The following is a 27,836-nucleotide window of genomic DNA, read 5'->3' as shown; positions in this document are numbered from 1 at the left end:
ATTCCACCTATGGTGCTAGTTTGTAATCACAGCAGTTGTGTTAATTACACTGATTGACAACAATAATAAAATCATTACACAGATGGAGAATCCGACCTAGTTTAGCCCAAACAGGCCTCTCTGTTATTCCTGCCACATTTTAGCTCACGGTCTGTTATAATATTTTTGCATCAGGTACCAAATATTTCTAATTTGAAGGATGGCATGTAGAAATTAATCAACCCCCCCATCTCGGAAATTCACTAAAGTACTAAAATTGGCTTTGTGTTAATATTTGTAATTGCAGTATCTTAAATTCAAATAACACATTTGTCTCAAAATGCTGAGAACCTGTCCTGAAGATATATTACCCCAATACAGTAGAGACTCTAAACACAACACATGGGAAACTGAAAACGTTTACGAGCATATCGGATTTCCTACCCAGCAATTATCCCTCAGGACCCTAAATGTGAGTTAGTATTTATAAGAATCACCCTAAGTTTCAGAGAATAGAATTGTACAGAAGCCAGTGAATGAGTAACAGGCCCAAACTCTCATCTTAGCAAGATGGCACAGTATCGAGTCGGAAACGAGCATGGAGCACTCCCTGAATTAGTAGGGGCATAACGAACTGGGCCATTCTGAATGCATGGAAACATCTGCTCCTTTTGCATTGTGGCCTGACCCTGAACAAAAGTTTATATGCAACCCCAAGGATGTTTTAAGTCAAATGCAGAACAACGGTTTTAATTCAGTTATGTGTAAGTCAAGGGTAAGGGCTGTTCAATGTCCAAGAACCTGTCCAGGATGTTTTCATGTGACTTTTCATGACATTCTGTTCAGTTGTTTGGAACCAAATGTCTCATATCAACCAGGTTACATAGACTCTATGCCAGAAGTGATGTTTGTCCCAGGAGAAGTCAGGACAGCACCTTATTGACCTAAGATGTCTCTCTCCTCACCTTCCTTAAACTACACAATAAAGCAGAGCATCTAGGGTCTGAATCTGAGGGTTAGGTGATGAGAAACAAAGCTAAGAACTAGAAATGCCAGGTGAATTATTCCAGTCTGCACAACCATCTAACTGGCCAAACCCTAGCAGGTTACCATGATGATACTATCTGTGGGGAGGGAGGGCGCGGGTTGGGGGGGTTACTTTTCCCATCAAGGGCAGCATGCAAGAAACAACAACAATGGCTAATATGTCTGACATCTGAAAACCAGTTTATGGTCCACTAAGACCCTTCATGAATACTATTTCATGATATCACACATGAAATTTCCAAGAGTCCTTGGTAGGTACTACTGGATCCCCATTTTACAGATGAGGAAACAGAGCTCTGAGAGATCAAGAGATTTGTGTAAAATCACAGGGCTGGACCTCAGTCTTTCAATTCTTAAACTCAAGCTCTTCCTACTCCATTCCACTGCTGCAGCAAATAGGATTAGATCAGAGATCCAAGGAAAATAAAATTTGGACAACTCAGAGAGAGAAAATGGGACTTTTATTTGTTAGTTGGAAGTTAGATACATTTGAGAAAATAATTAAAAACTTAAAACCTTTCCTGGACTGAACAAATCCAGAATTATGGAGCTAGCTCCATAAAGACAAAATTAAAAGCCATTTACAGAATCGACTGTAATCTTCTCCTTTCTCGGGACTATGGGTAGCGACGCTTCCTTCCTTCCATACAAAGTGACACAGGTTAAATGACAACCTGGCTTCCTTCTCTGTCTGTGTTCACCCCTGAGTCACCTTGATGGGCAATTGTGTGCATAATATAAGGTTAATTAGTTACATAAAGTCTTACTGAAACATGTTTCTTAAAGTGAAAAGAAACCAAGAAGAAGCCTTCTGGTCCATCCCAGGAGGAAATAGAACAATAGTCCCAGCTGGAAAGAGAATTCTGAAGACAAAAGAAAAAGACATAATGGGGCGTGCACGGGGCTTGCCTTGGCTTGTTGGTCAAAATCCATGGGCTCTTATCTCAGTGTTGCCACTAATATAATCACACTGGATAAGTCACTTAATCAGTGTCTTGCTAAAAAGAAGTCTATTAATAGCTTCTAGGTTAATGTTGAATAACATTTTTAATTTCCCTTATCGCAATTTTCAAACATCCACCAAAGCGGAGGGAAGAGTACAATGAAATCGTATTCGAAATCTATCAACACTACTCGTTCCTAATTCATCTCCTTCCCTACACACTGAAGAACTATAAAGCTAATCCCGGACCACATGTCATTTCATGCACAAACATTTTATTGTCAGGCAGACATTCTCTAGATAAAGGAGGATCATAATAGGAAAGCTGACAAGAGACAGATAAACTCATGGAAAAGGAAAATAAGGCTTCAGATTACCTTTCACGGTGCTTACAGCTAGGTCTACATTTTGTTTAACAGCCCATCTGAACCACAGAGCTTGTCTGAAAGCAACACTGCCTTTATCTGGAAAGTGAAGTCGTTGGATCAGAGAAAGAGGAGCTCAAATCAGGATGGAAAGCCAATACCTTGGATTCCCCTGTCCTACAAGCAGCGAGCACGGGGATCATTCTTCCTAACGGTTCACGTCTGCATGACCTTCTAACTGTGCAAGAAAAGGCTGGGGATGCTGGCGAGAATCCAAGGGGCAGTGCCAAGCCGCCTAGAAAGTCCCAGTGTGGGAAAGAAGGCATCTTTACTCCTTTAGATCAATAGAAATAGAAAAATAGAAATAGAAAAAACTCTGACCCAGAGTTGACTGTCCCTGGAAAGCTGTTCCTGGTCTCTAAAAGGACTTACCCCGTGAAGACACTAATATCTCATTACAGTGTGACAGGGAATCTCAAATCCCGTCTCTGTTGCTCTCTCTCTCTCATTCGCGGATGGTGGATTAGAACTAGGGATCAAGAGACCTGTCAGGGTCCTCTTTCTCCCACTGGTTGTGGTGTGATTTCACTCCTGTGAAAGGCCCTAGAAACTTGGCAGGCAGGCTTTCCAGCGGAGGGCGATGGTCTAATCCACAAAGCCTCTGGGCTGAGGTTACCGCAAAGAAGGGAAATAAATGTCCCTCCCCAGCCCCTCAGCTCTGTTTTCACAGACCTAATGATGGGACAGAGAGATGAGGGACAGGCAAGGCGGTGCTCTGGCAAGCAGGGAGCAAGGTAGGGCTTGAGCGCCCCTTCTGAAACCACCCTTCTCTACCCAACAGTCCATTGCTGCCCCACATAAGGGGACACCACCAGGAGTTCTGAAACAGATTCCTATCAGTTAGGAAAAACTACAACCAGGCTTCTGCCCTCCTCTTAATACCTAGTCTCCTACAAGTCACCCAACAATTTAAAAAAACAGTCCAAAGAAGTAGTACAGAAAAATCCCCAATTTGCCCTCCAACAATCAGGCTGACCAAAAAGGCAAGCCAGTGTCCAGTTACAGCCTCTAGGCCCTGCTGCCCACGCACACTGCCACCGGAGAGTACAAAGGGCTTGGGTACCCCAGGGCCACCTCCGAGGTGGATGCCCCTTCTCGGCCGGAAGCTGCCACGGGACAAGAGAGGTGGCCTCGGGGGAGGCAAAGCATGCTCCCCACCGCACTGGGAAACCGGCCGCGGGCCCGCAGCTGGGCCTGGGAAAGAAGCCTGCGGAGAGGGCTTCTGAACATCTGAACATCTGTAGGAAGTGACTTCAGTGCTCTCCCTTCTTCCCTCCATCCACCCCTGCCCCATCCCCCACAAGGAGTTTTAACACATTATTACCACTGAAGTCCTGAGGATTTGGTGACTCACCAGGCTCACACATGGTTCCAATGAGCCCTTGACCATTACATGGTAGGGGAGCAGGAAAAACAAATGAAAGCGGTTGTAATTCGGCAGCGCCGGAGTTCAAACCTGCCAGACAAAAGGGATTGCAGGCATGTTCCCAAATCCGTTCAGGCACCTGACATGCAAAGCTATTTTTAATCACTGGATTTATTTCTTTCCTACGCCCTCCACCATCCTCCACCTCAGCAAATGTTTCGAAGTCAGAGCAAAATCCAAATTAATTCCAGGTGTTCAGGGAAACCCAGAGAGGCTCTTCCGTTCCAGAATCGGAGCCAGAAAGCAGAACTGCCCCCTGGGTCCTGCAGCTAAATTTTCTTGCTCTCTACTTAAGAGTAGTTCAACTCTCCTACCCTACACATTGGGCACATGGCCTGAAAGAGGAAATATTTGAATGAGTGTGCCCAGCTGGAATGAGTCCTCAATTCTGCATTTTTTCTAGCAGCCCTGGCAAGAGAAGGTGCACGAGGACAGGTCTCCAAGAGCAACGAGACGGAGCATTCTTTCATTATCCGGGATTCTCTCCCCACCTGACCAGGACATTTCTTTCCGTTCCCCCTATCATTTTCATTACTAGGAGGTGCTCAGTACGTAACCAGTGACTTGGACAGAACTAAAAAGCATCTTGTAAAATATCAAGACTACAAGAAAAAATACACAATTTTACTTCCTAATGCTTTGAGAGACAGCAAGAAGGAATCTGGCAATTTTCCCAGGTACAAGGAAGCAACTGAGAAAATAAGAAAAAATGAACACAAAAATCCGATTCTGAGATGTCAACGGAAATTGACATCTCCGCAATCTGGCTCTTTGCTTTAATGGAACAGACTAATTTCCGACCTATTCTGCACCCTCCAGTCTGTTAAGGGGGAAACCTGTTCCGAAGCAATTATCATCTCAAATGTGCCTTGCCAGGACAACACCTCACAGCTCCAGGATCCAGCGCACCTAAGAAGCCTTTTGGTTTCCAAAAGGCCCTAAGAGTGCCATTTCAGAGTCAATATGGCACAAAACAAAATTGTAATTTGGGGCTCAAAACCCTTTTCTAGGTGTTTGAAATTTGCCAAACCCAAGCTGCATTTTATCCTCGTCATTCACGTGCCCTTCAATGAAAGACACTCTAACGATTTAAAATGGGTGGCTCAGTGGGTTAAGCCTCTGCCTTCAGCTCAAGTAATGATCCCAGGGTCCTGGGATCGAGCCCCACGTCGGGCTCTCTGCTAAGTGAGGAGCCTGCTCCCCCTGCTCTCTTTGCCTGCCTCTCTGCCTACTTATGATCTCTCTCTCACTCTGTCAAATAAATAAAAATAAAATCTTAAAAAAAAAATAAGTACACTTAACATCTTTAATAAATAAATAAATAAATAAATAGTGTTTTGATTGTGGATATTCGGATCCCTGCATAAAAAGGGACAGCACAACAGAGTATTTTAAATAATCAAAAGTTCTAACATGATCCTTTCAAACCATTTACTGCATATGTCTCACGCTTCATATCATTTGCTATGTAGATGATTATACTTGACTCCCACCACACCACACATTTTACAAGTCCTGAATCTCCCAGAACTATGTGACTTCTTTGTCATAGAAAATACAGAGAAAAACACAGAGCCCGGTTTCCATATTACTCAGGAGGAAAGCCTGAATTGGCCCCTTTCGGCCCCAAAGCTTTGCAGATGGTCACAGGATCTCCTATGGACTCTTCTGTCACACCTCTAAGTGAGGCCAAACTCCAGCCCTGCAGTCAGCTAAAATCCTTATGACGGGATCATAAGGCTTTTGGTGCCAACGTGGCCCAGGATCACCCCACTGAAGAAGACTCGAGAAGATATGTGACAGGCTCCATCTTGCTATAATCCCAGCTTCCTCTTCTTCAACTTCACACGTGGGCCTTTGATGCCTCCCCGCTGAGGCCCTGGAGATTCTGGTTAATTGGGGGCTGAGTAATTTATTTTCACTTCACTTGCCTCCTGCCCTTGATTTTTCAGGACTGTTATCAGAACAGAATCTCACATTTTACAGAACCTTCTCCCCCATATTCTAACATGATCCTGAAAACAACCAGGTTTGTGGCATTATCTCCACCACATAGGTGAGGACACTGAGGCTCGCAGAGGTCACTTGAGTGACTTTGCTAAGATGGTCAGGCCAGTGCAGTGGTCCAAGCAGTGCACAAACCCAGATCCTCAGATACCAAAGCCAGTTGTTTTGTACCCAAACCTATTCACAGAGGTAAAGCAGGGCCGGCAGAAATGCTGAACACCAGGACATTTCCTTCCGTTTCCCCCCATCATTTTCATTATAGAGAACATTCCTCCCGTTGAAGAAAAGCACCTCAATCCCTGAGACCCTCTGTAGAGAGCAGTCACATCACCAGAGCTGAGGGGTCTCACCGCACATTCTACCCTAATCCGGTCGGCTCAGGGCCCACCTGACCCTGATCTGGGGGGCAAGACTGGCATGGCAGGAGGCGGGGGCGGGGGGGGGTGCTCATGAGGATCACCAGGAAGGCCAGGCTGGCCAAGGTGGAAGATGAGGCGTTTTCTCCACGGGCAAAGGAAAAATCTGGGCAAACAAATGGAGTGGAGCCCGTTTATTTAGGCTGGAAGAGGTAAAGTTTTTCTGCACTTTTGAACTGTTTTCTCAAGGCCTGCCTCTCCCTCCCACGCAGGAAACAAACACAGAGACAGGCCTCTTGCAGTGAGGGCTTTAGTCACTGAAGGCTAGCCCGGGAGAGGCAGAAGGAAGAGGGGCGCAGGCTGGGCGGCAGGGTCCACAGGCAGGGATGGGGGTGGAGGGAGCTGGGGGGGATGGGCAGACAGGGAGGAGCTGGCAGAGGAGTGGGAGGGGAAGAGCTGGCAGGGAAGGCAGATGGCAGAGAAGGAGAGAGGGAGAGAAAGAGGGCACAGAGCAGGAGATACTGGGAAATCTTAAACCAGAATAAAGGCCAAAGCGCAGAGTGGAAGAGGACTGGGAAGAGCCAGCACCTTCCAATTAATGATGTTCAGAAAGCAGCATTTTTCCATAAATTTTGAAAGGAAATTCTCTCTCGACTTTCTTATTTATTTATACATTATATAAATACATTTCTAAACCAAAAAAGGACCGTTTTTTCCAATGGGAAAAAGCCTTGTCTGAGATGAAAGCCAGTCTTCAAAAACCCCTTGGAGGAAGCTGAAACCCCACATGTCTTGGTGCTACAGAAAGAAAAACAAAGTGGACATTCTTCCTGTGTTCTAAGGCTTTTTTATGCAGATGTGTTTTTCTTTTAATAAATAAATCTGGACAGAGAAGGAAAAAGCATCCTCATACACATTCACACAGTGCAACTGTCTGCTTTCAACCCAGAGAAACCACAATGAAAAAGAAGAATACATAAGTCCATTTTCCCAGTACAGGGACAAAGATTTTCAACAGGGCAGGCCACAGCCAGGGACGTGATACACTCTACATATGTAGCCCAAGGTCCCCAGATGGACAAAGGACGATGGGTGAACGAGTAATGACAATCACAGGTAAGATCAGACCTGAGACCCAAACAAACACTATGCTTCCCAGAAGGACCCCAGTGGTCCTGTAGGATGCCACCTGACTTGCTAAGACATTCAATTGCTCTGTCCCTTTTGAGCCATTCAATTTTCTTTATGGATTGCAATCATGATTTCTTAACGATTATATGCACTGAGTTCAAATCTGCCCTCTAATGAGTTCTAGGAGGAGAACTTCTCCTCTGAGAAGGGGGGCTTTGTCCCTCCTTCTGTGGATTGAAACCACGCATACAAGTTTCATCTTTCTTCATCTATCAGTTTCCTGACTGCTTTAACATCCCTTTGTCACCAGTTCTATCCAGGTTTTTAAATTCCTTGGTGGTGCCTTCAAGCACTCATGACGGGCTGATTCTGTCCTTCCCCCCCGACCCAGAAGCATTCTGGCATGCCCATGTTCCTCAAAGGCATCAGGGACATTCCCAGGCGAACACCATGCTCCTCAGGAGGAAATGAGACCTCCTCCTTCCCCTATACCACTCACTTCTGTGGGTACAGACCAGCACTGAGTTTTCCAACAGCTACACGACAAAAGCCATTCAAAGTACACCGAAGCTGAGCCAGTTCTCTACCTGTTGACTGAATCTTATTAACCTCAGTGGAAGGCTTCACATTTATCCATATTGAACTTGACCTCGTTTGTTCTTATCCCTACATCACAAAGCTGTCCCCTTCCCACTAGCTTTGCACCATATGCAATTTAATAAGTATGTTTTCTTTATCCTTCTCTGATATGAACCCCTGATAAAAATGTTGAAAAGGCAATGACCAAGTCCTGAGCCCCATAACAGCAGAGACCACACATCATTCTGACACACAATCATCAAGACCGTTTTGGGTACAGTAGCTCGACCAGTTATAAATCCTCCTGATTTTACTATGGTTGGATCCATGTAGCCTCAACTTGACCACAAATATATCATGGAAAGACTTGGGCAAAAGCTTCATTGGAACAAAAATACGAAGCTCATAGATTCAGATGATGTGTCCAACGAGAAGCCAGTTCCCCCCAGGTTCTCCCTAAGTGCCAGACAAGTGGAAAGGCAGCAGAGGAAAATGGAGCTTGGATTCAGATCTGTGCAGGACAGAGATAAAGACACCCAGAGAGGGAGGGGGTGGGAGGGAGGGAAAAAGAGAGAGAAGGAAGGGCAGGAAGGAGAATGAGAGAGAGTGCTTAGAGAGAGCCCTACAGTCACTTTGCATCCAGAAACAATGGGCACTTAGAGAACAATGGCTACAGACAAAGTCTTGGTCTATTTATATCTGCCACTGTTAGTCCCAGACAGGAGGAACTGGAAGTCTGCCCTGTCTGTACAGCTCCAACTGGACCAGAGCTGGGAGGAAGATGAGGTCACCAAGAATGCTGCCCCCTTTGAACAGGCTCCTTTGCTGCTTGTATAGTTTCTTCTTAGCCTAAAGGATCTCTTTAGCCAAGTAAAGAAGTTTGCTTGCCTACTGCTAAAATACAGCCACCGCTGAGAAGGCCCGGTCACAAAAGGAACTGCTGCTCAGCCCGGCCCAAGGCAATTAAGGCCTTTGTCTACAGAGGTTCAAGGAAGGTGGGGATGTCAAGGGAAGACTAACCGGTAGATGGAGGTTAATGCTAGGGGGTTCCTGGAACAAGAGTCCTATCAGATCTGTTCATTACACTCATCTCAGGGCTCTATAAAAGAGCTTTTCTGTGGGGAAGTTCCCTCCTCACTTCCTGGGAGCTAGCATAAACAGGCTAGGAGCTGAAATGCACAGATTGTGTCTCCTGTCTCATGAAGATCTCTGCCTCCTCTTCTGACAGGCTCTCTCTTCTGGAAAGGTCATCTTCTGCTCTAACATCACTTTGGCGTGATCATCAATTCCTTCCTGTGATACTTACTCTTTTCTTTTATAGGGTTCCACTTTTCCTTTAAGTTTTTATTCTATCTTAATTCCAGTATAGTTAACATACAGCACTGTATTAGTTTCGGGTGTATAATATAGTTAAGCACATTACTTAGATTCTTAATCCTCCAAGAGGCTGACTAAAGAAGATCAGCAGTGGCCACATCAGCCTGTGATAGATACCAAAATGAAGACGAACAGAGCTGAGCCAGAGAAAAAGGAGGGGGGACCCAGCAGTGAGCCCTGTGGCCGGCCCCCCTGCCGCCCCACTGCATTGTCTGTTTCCCCTGACGGCCTTCAGCATCCACGGGCGACCGGTAGCCAGCAACTGTGTCTCCTGGATCCAGTCCAACCTGACAGCCTCCTAGAAGGAGTGCGAAGCTGGCATCTCCCAAAGGCATGAAATTCAGGGCTTCACAGAGATCCCCTGAGGAGTCATTTTAGCTTCTTACTCACGCCTGCCAGTTCCTACCACCAGCTCCCCTCCCTGTTCTTAGAAGACCAACACTAAGGAGGCAGAAAAGAACCCAAATAAGACCATTTTTCTCCTTGTCATTGAACTAGCTGAGGGTGTGTCATTGAGAATACCCAGGGTCCTGTCACCCCATTCACAGGGAACTAGAGACAACGTTGCTTGATGTGAAGGCTGAAGTCCAGAGCAGACCAGTGCTGGACCTGGCTGCAGAAGGTGCCGCCGGCAACCAGTTAAACTTGAGGCGCTATGTTCCTTCAACACCCCACCCCTCCTCGGTGACTTCAGAAGGACCTGCATCAAGACACTCAGGGTTTCGGTCATCCGAGGATGGTCTAAGAAACCTGAATGACAGGCTAACTGAGATAATCTGTACAAGGCCACCACATGCAAACACTCCTGTACATCTTTCCTTCCAGGCAGATGGTGAAGACTGAAACCCAGCTGAGACAATGGACCGCCTAAACCAAGATCTAAGTGGGCTCGTGGACCATCTCTCCTGCTCTACTAAACTCACCCCAACACTGCTTCCTTGACTCCCCCACCCCATCCCTAACATGCTCTCAACATGCTAAAGATTCCCTTCTGCTCCAAGGGCAAGAGAGCAACATGGGAGCCATACGGAAGCCAGGGGGAGAAGGCAGAGAGACACATTTTCCCACCCTAAAGTGGGGCTGACATCAGAGGAGATGCAACAATTCCCACCCATCAGATGTTTGGCAAGTGCTGGGGACAGCCCTTCTCTAGACCTATCTGTCTTCCCAAATGCCTGCGTGCCAGATAAAATGCACCAAAGACCGATGGCACGGCCCGAATGGGGAACATCTGTAGTTCAGAACATCAGACTTTATGGATTCAACAGCTCATTAATTAAAAGTCACACTCAGTTTAGTAAAACCAAATGCACGTTCCTAATGAGGAATCAGAGATCCTGTTGCTTTGAGGGATTTAGCTAATAACTGCAGGGTACAGGCTCAAGTTCCCTGAGCTGCTAAGACTCAGGACCTGGAGAGACAGCTTCAAAGGGATTATGGGTATTCTCCGGAAACCATTGGGTTCACTGCTAAACCTATCATCTGAGGCTACTCCAAGGTTTGTTTAGACCTACCTAATCTGTAATTTTAGCCCCTATATCTTCAACTTTGGCCTTTTTTATGGCGTTGGGCAGTAACTATCGTCCCATCCACTCTACTTGTGTGTTCACACTTTTCCTTGGCTCTCTGTTCCTCTTTACCAACCTCGCTATAGCTATATGACACAGAAAGCCTTATCTGGGGCCCAAAAGCAGGAAAGAGGAATTTATAGAATTCGCTGTAAAACAACTCCTTGGAGGGACGCTCTTCTTCCTGGCAACTCGACGTAATTATAAGATGAATGAAAAGCAGGCTGTGGGTAGAGAGGAGGAGGAGCCGAGCTCTGTCACTGGTCAGGGGTCCTACACTATTCCCGGAACACAAACTTAGAACTCAGACGTCAGCTAGATCAAACCCTTTCTTCTACAGATGCGGAAAATGAAACCCGGAGAGGTGACATCAGCTTGCCTTTGGTCACAGGGTTATTAATTTTAGACCTCCTGACTCCCTGTCCCATATATTTTTTTTTCCTCCATACCCCTGCTGTTTACTCATAGCAGTGGATTGGGAAAGAGCTGGTCTTCCTCATAACTTGACCACTATAAAGCGGTGTCCTTATGGACACACACTGCCCTTCTCCAAGTTCCCAAGAACCCAAGGGGAACAATCCATCCAAAGATCTAAGAAACGTGACTTGGGACTATACAGATGCTACCTGTTCCCGCTCCAGACTATAAGCTTTCAATGTCAGTTGTCAGCCTCTACCTTAGTTTCCTTGGAGTGGAAGATTCCAGCTGAATACCAGGAACTATAAAGCAAGCAACCTTTAATACCTAACTTCAATTGCATGATACCACTGTGTCTAACAGCTCTAAAACTTGAGGGTGCTGTTCCCACCAATTCAGACAGAGCGAAGGCCAGCAGTTAATTTGAGTGATCTACTGACTTTTATCTAAAAAGCACTGAAAGAAAGAACAGATGACCACTATGCTATTCAAAGGTTCTAAAACGCTACCATTCCAGTCCCGCTGGTATTCCAAATAGAGTAATGGAGACACAGTGAGAGGGTTGAGGGGTGACAACAAACCCCACCAAAGGAGCCAGCACATAAAATCAAGGGCATTGGCCTGTGCATTGAACCTGATGCTTCTGATTAATGAGGCCATAAGTCTGACTCAATGTCCATGTCCTAAAGCAACACCGGCAGCTCCAGTTCTAAATGAAATCCATTTGGAATGCAAGGAGTTAAGGACTTAGGGGAAATACACTTAACTATGATCTCTTCACCTCTCCAGGTTATTTTTTCCCCCTCCCTCGCTCCTTTCAGAACAAGCCTCTCCTCATGGCCCCAAACCTTCTGACAACCCCACCACTGCCCCACAGCGTCGCCCACGCCGGCCCGGAGCAGACAGCACCGGATGCCTCTCCCAGTGGCAAACCCTCGTGGCTGAGAAGTCGCCAGGCAGACCCAATCTCCAGATCAATGGGTGTGAGAGGCCAACGGGTGGAGAGCAGAGAAAAAGTGATCAATGCAAAAGGAGGAGGGAGCAGAAGCCACTCTCCATCTGCCCGGGTCTGGTGGGAAGGGGAGACTGAGATGTGCAGCCCTCAGCCCTCATCCGCCGCTAATAAATGGCTCTGCCTCATCAGGAAGCCATTAGGAAATTGCAGCCACCGCAGCCCTCAGCTCTCGGACGGAACGGTCTGCATGCAGATGGTGAAAGCACTCATTATCTCTGCCTAGACGTCCACTGGCTCACTGAACAGTGGAGCCGAAGCAAGGGAGCCACCAAAATAGAGCTGGGGCTTGCCTAGCAAGGCAGCAGCGAGTGAGGAGGCCCTTACAGCCGGTGGACAGGCCGATAGCCCTCCCCTCAGCAAAGTGCACAGAGCATCAGGGGAGAGTAGTGGGAGCTCTTATCAAGACACACGGGTCCACCTCCTCACGTTCTCTGTTGGATGGCCTTGCCAGCATTCCCTTATTCGAAAAGAGCTACTGTCTACTAACAGCTATGGGCTTTCTGTTGGGGGTGATGAAAATGTACTAGAATTATGTATCAGTGATGGCTGTATCACTCTGTGAATGCACTAAAACCCACCAAACTGTACACTTTCAAATGGTGAATCTTATGTTATGGAAATTAAATCTCAATCTAAAATATATATTATATATATTATATATATTTATAATATATATAATAGTCTTATATATAATATATTATATGTGTGTGTGTATATATATATATATATATTTTTTTTTTTTTTTTTAAAGAACTAGTGAGCCACCTTCTACCAGCCAAGCAACACCCTGGTGATTGGGAGACAGACCCTTCACCTGGATTTTCCCTTTTCATGGGAGAAACAAACCTCACACAGGCAGACCAGCAACAGCCACAGTCACATCTCGTGATGAGCAACAGAACGACGACTGAGACCAAAGGTTTCGTGATGGAGACGAAGTGAGACAAGAGCTGGGTTCCAGAAGCCTCGGGGAAGGGGGCAGGAAAAGGCCTGCTGATGTCCCGTGTCAGGGGTGCGAGACAACAGGGGGGTCAAAGTGTGAAGTACGCCTCCAAGAGATGGCATTATAGGGAAAGGGAAGCCGGAGGGGTTTGGACTCTGGCATGTGGAAGCCTCCCGAGAGAGCAGATCGGCTCTGCTCTCTGGAGACTACGGGAGAAGCCCAGCACGGTCCACTTCCAGACTCGCAGTGTCTACAACTTTCGGGGTCCACAGCTTCCGGGGCGGGGCCACTTGGGCGAGGTCTGGGAGGGAGGGCCACAGAGCAGGAGGAAGCAGAACACCTCACGGTCCCCTGACCCAAAGATGTCCTCAGAAGACGCTGCCCAAGCACTCAGACTTGGGTCTATCAGGCTTTCATGAGAAAACAAATCTCCATCAGGCTAGGTTCTTTCTGGACGTTTCTCTCCCCACCCCTGGAGGGAGACAAAGGAATGGCAGACAGAACAGAGATTCAGGCAAACCAACACCCCCACCCCCACCCCCCACCCCCGCCAGGTTCACTGGACATGAACCCGAGGAAGGTGCAGTCACAGCACTGTGACCAAAAGAGATCTTTTGGAAAATTCTTTTCCAAGAGGGATCATGAGTTCTGTCCCCTGGAATGCCCCAGAGCAGTTCTGATTGGTTCCGTGGCCCTGACTCAGAATGAGCACAGCTCCACCCTCAGATGAGTAAATAAAGGAACCCAAGGAATGGAGGGAGGGAGAGGAGGAAAGAGGACAGGCAGGCGAGAGCAGGACAGGAACCAGAGGAAGGCAAGTGCTGACTCTGGTGCAGGGAGCAGACAGATGAGATTTCGAGTCCGTTCCAGAGAGTGGTGTGGCAGAATTCAAGGAAGAATTCTCTGAGCCTTACACCCCACTCCAGTTGGGATACAGCCCTGCCTTGGCAGCCTGCTCATCGCTGCTTTATAATATACTGAATTAGTCACTGGATTAGCAAGCACATTTACACACACTGGCACACAGCTGTTTAAAGACACAGGATCCCCTTTTCTAGGGGCCAGATTCTGGATGTAAATCAACCATTCCAATCGGCCACAGGCAGGCTCCAGGGGTGCACGGTTCCTACGGACGTCTTCAGATACAAAGCACTTTAGGGACACTCAGCTAGAACTAAGAAGATCTAAGAGGCATCTGCAGGGGACAGGAGGAGAAGCCTGCGGAGAGGAAAGAAAGTGGGATTTTTCAGTCCTGAGGCTGATTATCTTAAGGAGGTTGTCAAACGGATTCACTGGCCTGACCTTCCCAGGAAGGAGTGAGCTCTCCTCCTGGCTTGATCTTTTCACAAGCAGCAGAGGTTCCGTCCCAGACCTCAGAAGCCTAAGGTTGCTCCCAAGCAAAGAAAGGTTTCCGGGGCAAAGAGGAGAGTCCTTATGCAGCTAAAATCATTCTATACCCTCCCTGATAACTGCAATTCCAAGAAATGTCCTTGTTGACGAGGCAGGGGCAGTGCCTGTGAATAATGCTTTCGGGTTGGAAACGTGACCAAAGCCCTAGCTCGAGTTTGGTTAAGTATGCGTGAGAGGAAGAAGATACTGCTAACTGGCCACAGGGACTGCTCTGGCCCGCTGGTTAGGGGGGTGTCGAGTGGAAAATTTTCTGTAACCAGGTTAACAGTAACCACAGTTTTAACAACCACTGTAGTCATAAGAGCGCTGTCAGCAATGAACACGGTGGCCTACAAGATAATGATAAAATAACATTTACTGAGACCCTGTGGCAGTGGAGAAGTATTGTCTCGAATTATCTCAAACCTGGACAACAGCCCTGACCGTTCTTTATTCGAATCTCTGTTGTAAGGATCAGAAAAAACAAGGCTTACAGAAGTTAAATGCTTTGCTTAAGGACAAATTAGTAAGCAGAGGGCCTGAATTCAAACTCAGGACTAGCTCACATCAACCCTACCCTTCTCAGGACACCGTGGTGCCTGCAGTGAGAGACACCCTCGTCACCCACATAAGGAATGGCAGACTGTGATTTGGGGACAAAGATCACTTTCCACGGAGCAACCTAATGTAAATCCCCTTCTGGACTTAAGATGTCTCATCCACCAAATGGGGAAAAGAGAATAGAGAGAGATCTGAAGATGATGGGAAGAAACTTAGGGCACACAGAAATCCACCTGGCAAACAGAAAAAACAAATTACTGAAAAGGGTATACTGCAGTGAGGTGTTTTGAGAAGATCTGCGAAGAGATCTGTGACTGGTTTGCGTAGGATGAACCTATCTTGCACCACCAGCTTTTAGAAATTCAAATATTAATTCCTTGGAATTGGTGTGCCCATAAAAATGCTGAAAATATTCTCTTCTTAGAAAGCAAGGCAGTAGAGGGCCACCAGAGACTGGACCCATCTTTGCTCCTTGCTCGCCGTCTGCAGCATGTCTGCGAGCAGAGCAGCCTGACCGAAACCTATGAACCTAGAGGCAGTCGCCAGGGCCCAATCTCATTTAAAAATAATTTTTTGTTGTTGTTGTTCATCCAGCACCCCAGATCCTTTGGAGACACTAAAGCTAGGAAGGCATTTCACTTTTCCCCCATCAGCCCATCCATCATAGGAGACAACAGGTGGGGGCGTGGAAAGCCACAAAGCCCCCCTAAGAGAAACCTTCAGAAATCCAGAAATAAAGCAGTAGATACTTGATTTTTTAAAAAAGCAAAAAAACAACTTCAGTTGAATCAGAGGTTAACTGCAGGTCCGCTGTGTAGACATTGATTCATTCCATGTGTGTTTATTTATCTACAAACATTCCTGTTGCATCAAGTGGCCTCAAGGCCTAGACTTGTGCCTCTGAATATCCCCTCCCTGGAGAATTCTCAAGCAAGGGTGGGGCTCTTACTTCATTCCTCGATTTCCCAATCTGGGAAATGGGGGCCAAAGCCCCAGCTCTGTACATAAGTTGGTGAGTTGAGTTAGCGACTTTTCATTCGTGCATTTTGAATTTGAAAATGCATAGTGACAATTGTAGGAACTTTTTGGTGGGGGGAGCTTTCTCTGTATTACACATCCCAATGGTAGATATTTATAGATCTACTGAATGTTTTCTTCCTTACCCTGATAATCATGAGGATCCTGAAACAGCATAACGCACAAAAGAATGTTCCAACGATCAAAGCCTCTGATGAGAATGGTAGCAAATTCTCCCTCCAAACAGATTCTAAGTTGGTAGGACTTTGTAATTAGAAAGATCTAAGCTCAAATGTATGACCTGAAAACTCTAGAACCTTGGGAAAATTAATTAAACCTCTCTGAGACTCAATTTCTGACTTTAAAAATGGGGATTAATAAACCAAACTCACAAGGTTGTTTAAGAAAGTTGATTATTGGTGCAAAGCAATTTATTTCCCTCACTCCTGCAAACTGAAACCCAGATACATACAAAGACCAAAAACAAGCACCCAGCAGTTTTGAGGAATGTTTGGTTTCCATTAGGAGGCAAGGAAAGTGTAAGATTGAACTCTTGATCTGACGTGAAATCAAGGACGCATTTCCTGTACACACACACATGACTCACCCTTAGTTTATGTATTCAGTATTGTAACTCTGTATCAGATCTCTCCCTAATTTGATAATGTTTCTTGCATCACCAATGACTCTAGAGTACTTTCTAAACCTGAGCTCATGAACTCTCCCACTCTCTCCTAAGAAGAGGCAGCTCACTCAGGAGGAGCGAGCACCCTTCTTTTAGAAGAGTTGAGAGATGATACAGAGATGTGGAGATACTCTGGCCTCCCAGAGTATCTGGGAGAGACTCAGCTCTCTGCATTCCCACACCAGGCAGTAGTAGGAGATAAAATGATGACCACCTACAGAAGAGGACCTGCCCAGTTTCAGTCACAGAAAACATTTAAACTGGGGAAAGGTAAGACCAAAGACTCCTTAGGTTTGACCCAAACTCCCCATAAGTGGAGAACTCAAAGTCAAAGTTCAGGTTGAGAAGGAGACACACTTCCACCCACACTAAGATTTGCCTTCCAAGATTAGATTTTCCTGGCAAGCATTAAGTTTAGGGCTGAGATTCCAAAGTGCCAAACTTAAAATGATTATCTCCATTTTTGCTGCCATCGGGGGTCCTCATTCCCATCTCCTCTTGCCCTACAACCCAGAGCCCTTCCAAGGGCACTGCTGGCTACGTAGGATTACCTTCACCCCTAGGAAAACAGAAACATGCCAAGGGGACACTTCTCAGGGTAACAACCTCTCACTCTGCCTTGGAATGCTCTAGTTTCCAGAATGACCAACATAAGTAGGGAGGGGACTTATTTTTATACCTAAGGAAGAACACATTGGATGAGTTTGCTAAACTCAGAGTGTATACACCTGGTGCCATAGCAAATGCCCCTGCCCCGGGGGGGGGGGGGGAACCTACTCATCTAAGATGTCATTCCTTCTTATACAACTCTTTGGCACAATTCTTGCTCATAAAATGCAGTTTGAGGTTCTCGGTTGGGCAGGTTTTCTTCCTCTCCCCCCTCCAACCACCTGAAGTTCCTGCTAGTCATCCAAATGGACTTCATTTGCTAAAATGGGTAAATGGAGGCACAGAAAATTATATATCTCGACACAGGAAAATGGGTTGGACAGGGATTCTTTTCAAAATGCTTTATATTTTAAAAATAACATATTTCCCAAATTCCAAGGTCAACCCATCCCAGAGGGAAACTGCCTATTTATCTAGAAGCTAGTGGAGTAACTCACTTTTTTTTTTTTTAACTTGAGAAGAAACTAACTTGCCATCCTACTTAAAAGTTGGCCAGTGGGTTGGCATCATGGAAAACTATGCAGATTTCTCAAATCCTGTGTCGGAGTCATCTAGGCAACCTACTTAGAGCTCAATAATTAGCCAACTGTGTGGGACCCACTAACTACATATAAAATATGTGGGGGAAATCTATTTGTGGCAAAAGAGGAGAAGGTGTCTTGTTGGCATTTCTGATCTCAAGTTCATGTTTACTACTATATCCTGATTACTAATAATTACTATTATTATGAATACTATTTCATTAACACTGAATGCACTATGTACTCGCCAAATCAAATAGTGAAAATGTATATGGCTAAAGAAAAATGTCAGGAAGTTTGGGGAACACAGCTTCCTGTTTTAACTCTGCCACTGAACTTGACCACGTAAACGTGGGGGCAGGGGGGACTCAGAATCACTGCTCTGCAGTTGCACCATTTATAAAATGTTACTATCTAAAAAAATTACCTTGAGGTTCAAATGTGGTGAAGTCACGTGTCTAACTGTAAAAGTGCTACCAAATTATAACCCAGTATTAAGGGAACTGGACAATAATAGATACAAACAGACCTGAGGGTTTCCCCCAAATTCAACAGGCATCCCAATATTTCTGCACATGTTGGAGGCAGCAGACCCAGAACTTCAGAGTGAGTGGATCTGAGTCTAAAGCCTTCTGCTCACCAGCTGTGTGAGCTTGGGCAAGTTGTTGAACCTCTCAGTTTCTTCATCTGTGAAATGGAAATAATATTTAGCCATTAGGGATGAGGGTAAAATAACGAGGTCCTCAGTATATGAATGCCCTCACGAATTAATAAGTTAGCACCTACTAACTAATAGGACCAAAAAAAAGGGGGTCAAGATGAGGGGAGAGAAGCGCCCACATAAGTACCAGTAGATAAGGTGAACCTTCATACGAACGACAGTTTTTCTCCAAACTGGCATGCCGCCCTTAGATGCCTGCTGCTGACAGAAAACGGGAAAAGTGTGACAGGCCCTTCTCAAAGTGTAGAAATAACATCAAGAAAATGATTTTCAGATAACAGCTGTGTGCAGGCGACACTCTTCCACGGCTGCCAAGAGCGGCCTTTGAGCAGCAAGGCGGCCTGGGCTCACCACGCCCCGACACACACTTGTAGCTTCAGGGACACGGCTGGGGCAGCTAAAGCAGGAGATGTCTTCTTGGCCCCTGATTCCAAAGGACAGCCAGCGCCTGCAAAAGGGTCAGCTGCTGGCTGCGTGAAGAGCCAGAAGCCAGCGGCCCAGGCCCTTCCCTCTATACAAATAGGAGGCAGGAGCCTTGACTCACTGAGTCTGTCAGGAAGAGGCACTGAGACGACTTTCAGCAGAATGCATTCCTCCTGCAGGAGGGGACTGTTTACCTACCGAGCAGTGCACAGAGAAGTGGCAGCTTAGACAGAATCGGCTCACTGCTCAGACCACATGCTCAGCCCTGAGGATGCAGCTGGGCCTGGCTGCTTCACCTACCAGACCCCTAACCTACATCTCCTTCCTCCAGATGAGACCCCACACTAGAACCGCCTTCCGCTACAACTGTAGCAAAGGCTGACGGGATGAGGAAAGCTGTTTCATGGAGCAAGAGGAAGGCAGGACACCTGGTCCAGGGTCACCCCCGAGACAATGTGCCCCAAGTTTCTCCAACGTCAAGCAAGGCCCGGAACAGTTCCCAACACCTCCCTCCAGGAGACATATTAACCTTCACAGATGTATCCCCAATAGATCGGCAAAAGTTGAGGATTAGGAGAAAAACAGCCTCGTTTTGCCCACCTCTTGAGTGACATATATGTTCTCTCTGAGCCTGAATTATTTCAAATGTTCTCTAAAATCATAAAATGTCAGGGTAAAGAGAAACCTTACGGGTCATCTTCTCTGGTTCATGTATTTGACTGAGGAAGAACATGAGGTTCAGAAAAAATGAAATGACTTGCCCAAGGTCATGCAGACAAACAGGTGCAAAGCCATGGCTAGAAATCAGGGCTGCTGACCCTCCGAGCAATGATGGGTCCCTATACACTGTACTCACAATATTTATTCCTACTACACTGCTAAGTCTCCCCTTCCCATGCATGAATCCTCACTGTATTCATTTAATTAGTATTTCAGTGATAGAAGACAACCTTCGCATAATGTACAGAATTCACTGAAGTTTTAGGCAAGGAGTATCAGAGAGGAAAAACATACAAATACTAGAAGTAAAAAGGTCATCACACGGAAACTCTTCCACCAAAAATCTCCTTGTGATGGATTTTCTGAAGGCTATTTTAAAATCATACTCAACAACACCCTCTGATTTTAAACGTGAACGCTAAATAATGAATTACCCTAGCACAAAACTGTTATCACACAAAAATGACATTCGATGAAAGCTGTTTTAGTTCCTACAAGTAGTAAGAGCTCCGAAATGCTTCAAAAACTACGGATCTACAAACACTCCCCAGGTTTAGGAACGCCCTTGCCTGACCTAGATTTTTTATTTTCCATTCGTACCTTGAAAATAAGTACCTGATTGATTCTGTCATCTACTCTGAGATTTAACGCCTATTCTGATAAACTGATACAGAGGTTTTAACAACTAACAGTATGAGTGGGAGGTAAAGTAATGCTACCAAAAAAAAAAAAAAAAAAAAAAATATATATATATATATATATATATATATATATATATCTCAGAAACCTATTCAGTAACACTTCTCTGTCCTTAAAACCTTCCTACCTTCAAAGGCAAAATTAATTTATCCTGAGATTCAAAATGTTCTCACATGGGTCCTGCCTTCACGTTTCCTTCTCTCTTCCCTTTCTACAATCAAGGCAGTTTTCTTCGTATTTATGTAAGACTTTCTTTTACTCTAAACTTTCGGCGTTCTTCCCACACTGTTCTTTCTATCTAAAATAATCCTTTCCCTGTTCTTACGCCTCCTTCAAATGCTTCTGAAATAGCCATGTTCTCCCTGAAGCTGACCTGTGAAATTATTCTAGCCTAGAAGTGTTGGAAGAAAGAGCCCAACAGGCATAGAAAATATAAATAATCATTGATCCACACGCAGGTCCATAAATTCACACAATGCCTCCTGCACTTTCAGCCATGGAAGCATCTGGAGCCCAGGGAAGATCTCATCTGATTTACCCCGACTAGCCATGCATCCATGAGAGATTTAAAGGCTCCTGAAAAGATTCCACAGATGAAGAATGGAGAGCCAAGCTCACCCACCTAACCACCTAAGACTAGTTCCTATGAGGAATTTCCCAAAAGTCTATGATATAATCATAGTCTATGAAATAAAAGCATTAAATGCTTTTATTCATTTTCCTTATTTCTTTTTGTTCCTTTATGAGTTCTTTATACTTTTTTACTCTTTTTTTTTTCTATTCCTTTTTAGCCAAAAGGGATGTTGCAATTGAATCCACCATTCCCTTCCTCCCCTCCTAAAGCACTAAAGGCTTGTTTTTCACTTTTGTTTTTGTTTACCCATTTTAGTGGTACAAAAAAAAAAAAAAAAAACAACTCTATTTTTTTCTTGCCCGTTTTGATCCCATCAGTAAAACATCTCATCTTGGGCAAGCATTAAAACAAAACAAAGCAAAAATGTTAATTGTCTTCACTTGTGTAATGATGACATCTCGCCCCACTCAAAAGTTCATTTTCACACTCACACACACACACACACACACACACACCACACCCCATGCACACAACATGCACAAAGTTTACAGTTCCTCTGCAGAACCGTGCAAAGCAGAAATCAACAGCTTAGCATGAGCTCCCCAAAGTTACCAAGAGGTTTCAAATGCTCGAAGTGAACTTGTTTGAGGTTGATTTGTAGTTATTTCTCGGGCTCTGAGAAATATTACATTATGCGTCAAAAACACATTTAAAAATATTACTCACGGTTGGGGGAAACCACACTGAACTTGAATTATTTCAAACTCTTAATATGCCCCTTACTTTGGAGGGTCTAAACCCCAAGGCTAGCAAATTGAGAACAGATATTACAGAGAATATTATCATCTAAATTCAGTGTCTAAGTGGTGTGTCCCTCATTTGCTGGGAGAGTTCAAGCTCATGTCCATCATTCTAGTATAATTATTCACAGTGCCCATTACATTCTCGAAAGTGTCCCAGTTTAGATGATAAATTATAGGAACTTACTACCTAGACATCAACAAGTTCTGAAAGCCTAAAACTGGTCAATACTACGTTGGGTCTTAAAGCACCATCTGGGTTAGTATTTTACAATTCTCAGGGACAGAACTAAATGCTACAGAGAAGGACAACTGAAAAAAGTTGATGGGACAGTAAGAAGCGACATTTGGAGTGTCCAGTGAGAGGCTTGGACCCAAGCAGCAGAAACTGGAAAGCACCTGGGAAATATGACAAAGTTGGCCAAGTAATCAATAAATATTTATGGCTTGAACAGCAATATTTTGAGTGTGTCTGTAAGCATGGCTCCCTGCCAATGAAACTGGATACTACTGCAACCTACACCACAGACCATTTTCTTTCTGTATCTGCACGGAGACTCTAAACTTCACAATCAAAAGAAAAAAGTAACACAGATAGGCACGGGGCTTCGGAAAAGTAGCCAAGCAGAAACAGCTTCTTTATGCAATTTGAAAAACATCTACTGACATTTTGAAAACAAAAGAGGTCTTTAACCCAACGGAAAAATGCTAAGCTATAGACACATGACAAATCAAAATGATAGATTTGGGAATTGTCTTGACGTTCTCGATGCTGAGTTAGGGACTGCGTGCGTAGCAGCTGTAAGCCAAGAGTGGGCCTAAGAGACTGGGAAGATGAGAGAAAATCTCATCAGACATTCTGAGCAGGGAAGTGGGGCCGATTTCATTCTGGAGTAGTCAAGTAAAAAAAATATGGAGTCTGTGTTGTCAATATACAAATCCACCTCAGTGATGACTGTGTGGGTCCCAGGATATTAATTATTTGGAGAAAATGCTCCCCATAAGGCAGTGATAGAGGAACCCATACCTTACCCAGGACAAGTAATCCGGGCATCTGTTTCTTGATTGGCCAGGGGTCATGGAGGACTGGTGGGTCCACAGGTAGAATCCCAAAGCTCGCCCTCCCTTCTTGTACACACAGCCCCTTGACCCATTAAATGGACTTGTAAATACTACATTGTAGCTGGAAAAAAAATAAAACACTGAGTGTGTAGACAGCAAATGGGTCTATGGCTTCCTTTGGAAGCAAGAAAGTTAAACCACAGCCGTATTAAGAAAACAAACTAGTTGCTGATCTATGTCTCTCATCCATCAGATTGTGAGTGAGATTATATGCAGAGCTGTGTCCATGAGGCAAGAGGCAAAATGGGCAGCATCAGGAGGCTCCAGGAAGGATGTGACCTTGGAAGTGAACATAATCGCCTCCCCACCTGCGAGAGAGAAGTATATCTGGAAGACACTGGAAAAACAAGAACCCAGGTTCTCTGCTTGGTGATCTGAGGCAAGCATAGCTCCTACCTTCAAGCGCCTTCCTAAGGCAACACAACTGGACTGGCGGGCCTGGAGAATGCCCACTGCCTCTCCCTAAGCCCAGAGGGAGCCCTGCACCTTCTCAACCCCCAGAGAACCCACCATCACTGCTTCCTCATATGCCCCCTTTGCATGTATACATACATATATATATGCAATTGTTTACATATATAATTGTAATTGTATATACACAAATATATATTATATATCACATATATTCCATATATATGTGTGTAATTGTTTTAAACATATGTCCCTTTAAATTTCCAGAGTTACCATGAATAACGTGCTTTTTTCATTTTAGGTATAAAATGCCTGCAACAGCTCATCAATTTGTAAGTTTCTAACAGTGTGGCCTTGGGCGGATTTTGCATCTCTTTGAATATCATTTTCCTCGTCTGAAAATACAGACAAAAATAATAGCTCTCCCCACCTGAGTTAGTGTGAAGGGTAAAAAAGTGTTATTTGATGTGAGTGTGCCAGGTACGTAATGTAGGCCCCATAATTTGTTATTTGAGAATGGCAAGAATCTACCATCAATGCCAGGCCCATGGGATACCACTATAGCCACGGGCTATTCATTCCACAAACCAGAGAGACTTCTGGAATTATGCTGTTGCTATAGCCATTGTAGAGGTATCTGTGCTCTTTGAAAGAGAGAGCCCCACTTTCCTGAAAAACCCTGACCGACACTAACCAGCTCTCTGTCTTGCAGAGATTTTGCTGGAGCCCAGAGCAAGCTGGGTTCTGGGAGGCTGACCACGAGCTGGTTTGTCTCCTGGTTGGGTGGGGGTGGGGGGGATTATGATCCTCTTACAGGGTGGTCTGGTCTCTTTAAGAAAGAAAAAAAAGTTACATAGACAAAAAAACAGCAATACAAACCAACCAAAAATGCCAGGAATGCAAGCTCTGCCAACAAAATAAATAAATAAAATGTGAGATACTTTATAATAACTGGACATGATGCCTTTCTCAACTTTGCATAACTGAAACACTGTTTTTTCATCAGTCCTTCAAATGTCCCCCTGGTCCCTAGTCTTGGTGGCCCTCTTGCTTAGAGGTGGCCCTGATCACCTCCGTCACCTTAAGTAACTGACCAGTCCTTGGGCATTTCTTTAGCTCTGAGTTGGGACCTGGAGATACTCCCACACTCGGAAAGTTACCTGGCTTGCTGCGTTAGCCCTGGGAGGCAGAGCATGGAACCTCACTGGCATGAGATCTCAGCTAAGGAGATGAAAGTCTTCTCTTTAACTTGAATCTTCTTTCCCTCTCAAAAAAGGGGGGGTGGTGGTGTACACAATACAGCAGCAGCCCCTGTGAAACATTTCAAGGGCCCCCGAAAATCCTGCACTGGTCAGGCTCATTTGTGTTGATTTGTTTTCTAGTTAACTGTTGAGACTCTGTTATAGGTCTGTACTGCTTTCAGATGGTGTGCATACCAATATACATAATTCTCCTATCAACCCTAAGAGACAGAACAGTTACTACACTCATTTTGTGGATGCAGGAGCTAGAGCACAGAGAGATGAAGTAATTTGTCCAAAGTCGCACAGCTCATAGGTGGCAGAGCTGGGATTCAAACCCAGACAGGCTGGCTCCAGAGTCTGGGCTCTGAAGCACGAGGCTCGTTAGTCACTAATGGAGTGTGGTCCGTAGGGGTCTGGAAGCACAGTGAATGAGCGAGCTTAACAGCCTGGGCAGCTCTGCCCTTCTCTCCTGTCTACACTGATGAAGACACAAAGACTGACCTAAGGGACGGCAAAAGGAAGAAATCTTCCTGTCTCTAAGAGCAATATGTGTCCACCATGGCCGCCCATCCCCTGCCAGGACAGCGAATATCCAGAATTAGAACTCCTGCTTGTCTCTGGGCATTATGCTCACCTCACCTAGAAGGTGGAATGGGGAGGGAGGGGGAAAACGAAGCGGCTTGGGAATGTATTTGCTTTGGCACGCAGGCTCTGCCCTTCTCGGTAAGCTCCACACCAGGAGGGAACTCGTGGACTCTCCACTCTCCATGGCTCTGTTTGTTTTAGCCCATTTAAGACCCAAGAGCCCCTGCAATCACATACTGCAATCAAAATGATATACCCACTTTACATTAACAAGGGATATCCAGTTCCCAGGTTATTTCAAAATATATGTTAATTTGGTACTTAAAGCTGTTGAAAATCCTGGGAGGTCTCGATCTAGAAGAATTGTGAATAAAGGTTCTGGATCAGGTCTTAGCCACAAAGACAGGCAAATAATCCAGGACTCCTGTTTCAACACCTTTTCCCACTGCCTCCCTACTGGCTCCCATGTATTGGTTGGGGGGGTGGGGTGTAGGGATTAATGATTTAAGCCAGATAAGATCCCAAACTAGTTGTCTCCACACATAAGAAACTAAACGACCCAAAGAATCATTCTGAAAAATATTTAAGTCACAGCTGTGGACACAAAGCCATGCTGTGAAAAGTTAAACTTTAAACACATGTCCTATATGGTCTGATGGGCAAAGCAAATCCCCACTTAGCCAGTGTCTTCTCCACCCACCAACACAGGCAGGCAGCCCCAGCCAATGTTTCTTCTAGCCGTGCACCTGCAAGCTTAAGCCTCAACTGAAGTTTCTTTGCTGAGCTTTTCAAAGGTAACTTGCAGTGTTACTCAAGGCAACATAAACTGAGAAGTTAAAAAAAGGACTAATTTTACTCTAGCCACTGGCTTACAAGATTTTCTTAAGTAAGTGACTTAGCTTCTCTGGGCCTCTATTTTCCTCTCTGAGATATGGGTACAATATTCATATATACCCTACTAAAAAATCCAGGAAAAAAAATTAAAAAAAAAAAAAAAACTGAAACTGCTATATGTATTTGCCAGTTTCTCTATTTTCCCCAAGACAGGACCAGAGGATCAAATCTCATTATGATGAGTGCCAGAAAATTGCCCAATTTCTCTGACCCGTTGAAATTTTGTTGTACCGAAGGCTGCTTACAAAACCTGATCAGTGTCTTGTCAACCTTTTTTAAAAAAGAGAGGCACTGTAAAGACACTTAGTACAATAGATGTTGACTGTAGCATTAGTGCTTACTGTCCCCATTTTACAGATGGGAATGCTAAGCAAAGTTACTTGCCCTGAGGCTTATTTTTTATCAATAACCAAAATAACAACACCATATGCTCAAAATCTCTAATATATAATATTAAATTACCCCCCCCAAAATGACTTCAGCTGTTTACTGTGATCTAAAACATGTGTTGCCAGGTGCTCTTTATTCCCAGCACATGAAATCTATTGTAGGTATGGGGGCTGACCTATCTTACACGATACTTCCCCAGACAGTCAACTCTGTCCTTCTCCATAAATACACAAACAAGCCATTCTTAAGGAAAGAACCTATTAGTTGAGTTTATATCTTTGCTGGCAACTATCATTTCTTTGATACCTGGCTTGGTTCAACTGTGACTAACAGAATTCATTCTGGCTTTTTTGAACCCCAAACAAACCAGCACAGCGACATCATTTCTTAACTGTAGCTCTAAGTGCCTGAAATGTCTCCGCGGTTCTAGTTGATCTCAGCATTGCTCTGACCATGTCATCATCTTTGTGACAACAAACAAGCTTAGCCTTCTTTATGCACTTCCCAGCAGAACTCCGAATACTGGAGTTGAATGTCAGGGGGTCTAACAGGAGAGGACAGGGCCAGGTCTTCATTAGCATTTCGGGAAGCTCTCCAAAGGACAGAACATCAGCTTTGCTTGTGTTGGAAGTTTAAGCAGATGAAGAAAGGGTTAAAATAAGCAAGTGATGATGGTAGAGGCAAGGAAGTGTTAACCAAAGGCAAGACGGGCTAAACTTCTCAATAATCAGATACAACAGAGGAGCAGGTCACTGCAATTAATTATTTTCCAGAAAGCATCCCCTTCTCTGTGTATCTTATTATACATACCTTTACCTCTAAAATCACTAATCTCGAAAGGATAGTTGGCAGTTCCTTATTCTAAAAGAAAACATCTATTCTTCTCAAACCACCTTTATTCTAGGACTTCTGGACCCTGTGAAACTACCAATGAAAACTGATCCAATTTTAGGATCAAAAATTGTGTCTAAGACAAAATCAAATTTCTTGCCTATCCCCTTCTTCTAAATCCTTCAAAGAGTTGGATAACACCACCCACCAAAGACCCAAAGTCACGTTTGGGGTCAGGATGTTTTCCTTCTTGTAACATATCTTTGGCACCAGAGGACAAACGTATGGCAGACGAGAAAGCTTTGGATAAAGTAAGTAACCTGCATGAGTAGAATTGGGATGTTTCCAGAAGTTAAGATGATCATTT

At 44.8% G+C, this 27,836-nt stretch overlaps 1 protein-coding gene across 3 annotated transcripts in view; it reads right to left on the bottom strand.

Moving 5' to 3' along the window:
- Positions 1-27,836, bottom strand: part of ETS1 (ETS proto-oncogene 1, transcription factor) — a 129,355-nt gene that overhangs the window by 38,194 nt on the left and 63,325 nt on the right. The window lies entirely within an intron of this gene.

The sequence above is a fragment of the Mustela nigripes genome, chromosome 1, assembly GCF_022355385.1.
Source record: "Mustela nigripes isolate SB6536 chromosome 1, MUSNIG.SB6536, whole genome shotgun sequence".
NCBI classification, from domain to species: Eukaryota; Metazoa; Chordata; class Mammalia; order Carnivora; family Mustelidae; genus Mustela; species Mustela nigripes.
Note: the sequence above shows the minus strand (reverse complement) of the source record. Positions and strands in the feature narration are given on the sequence as shown.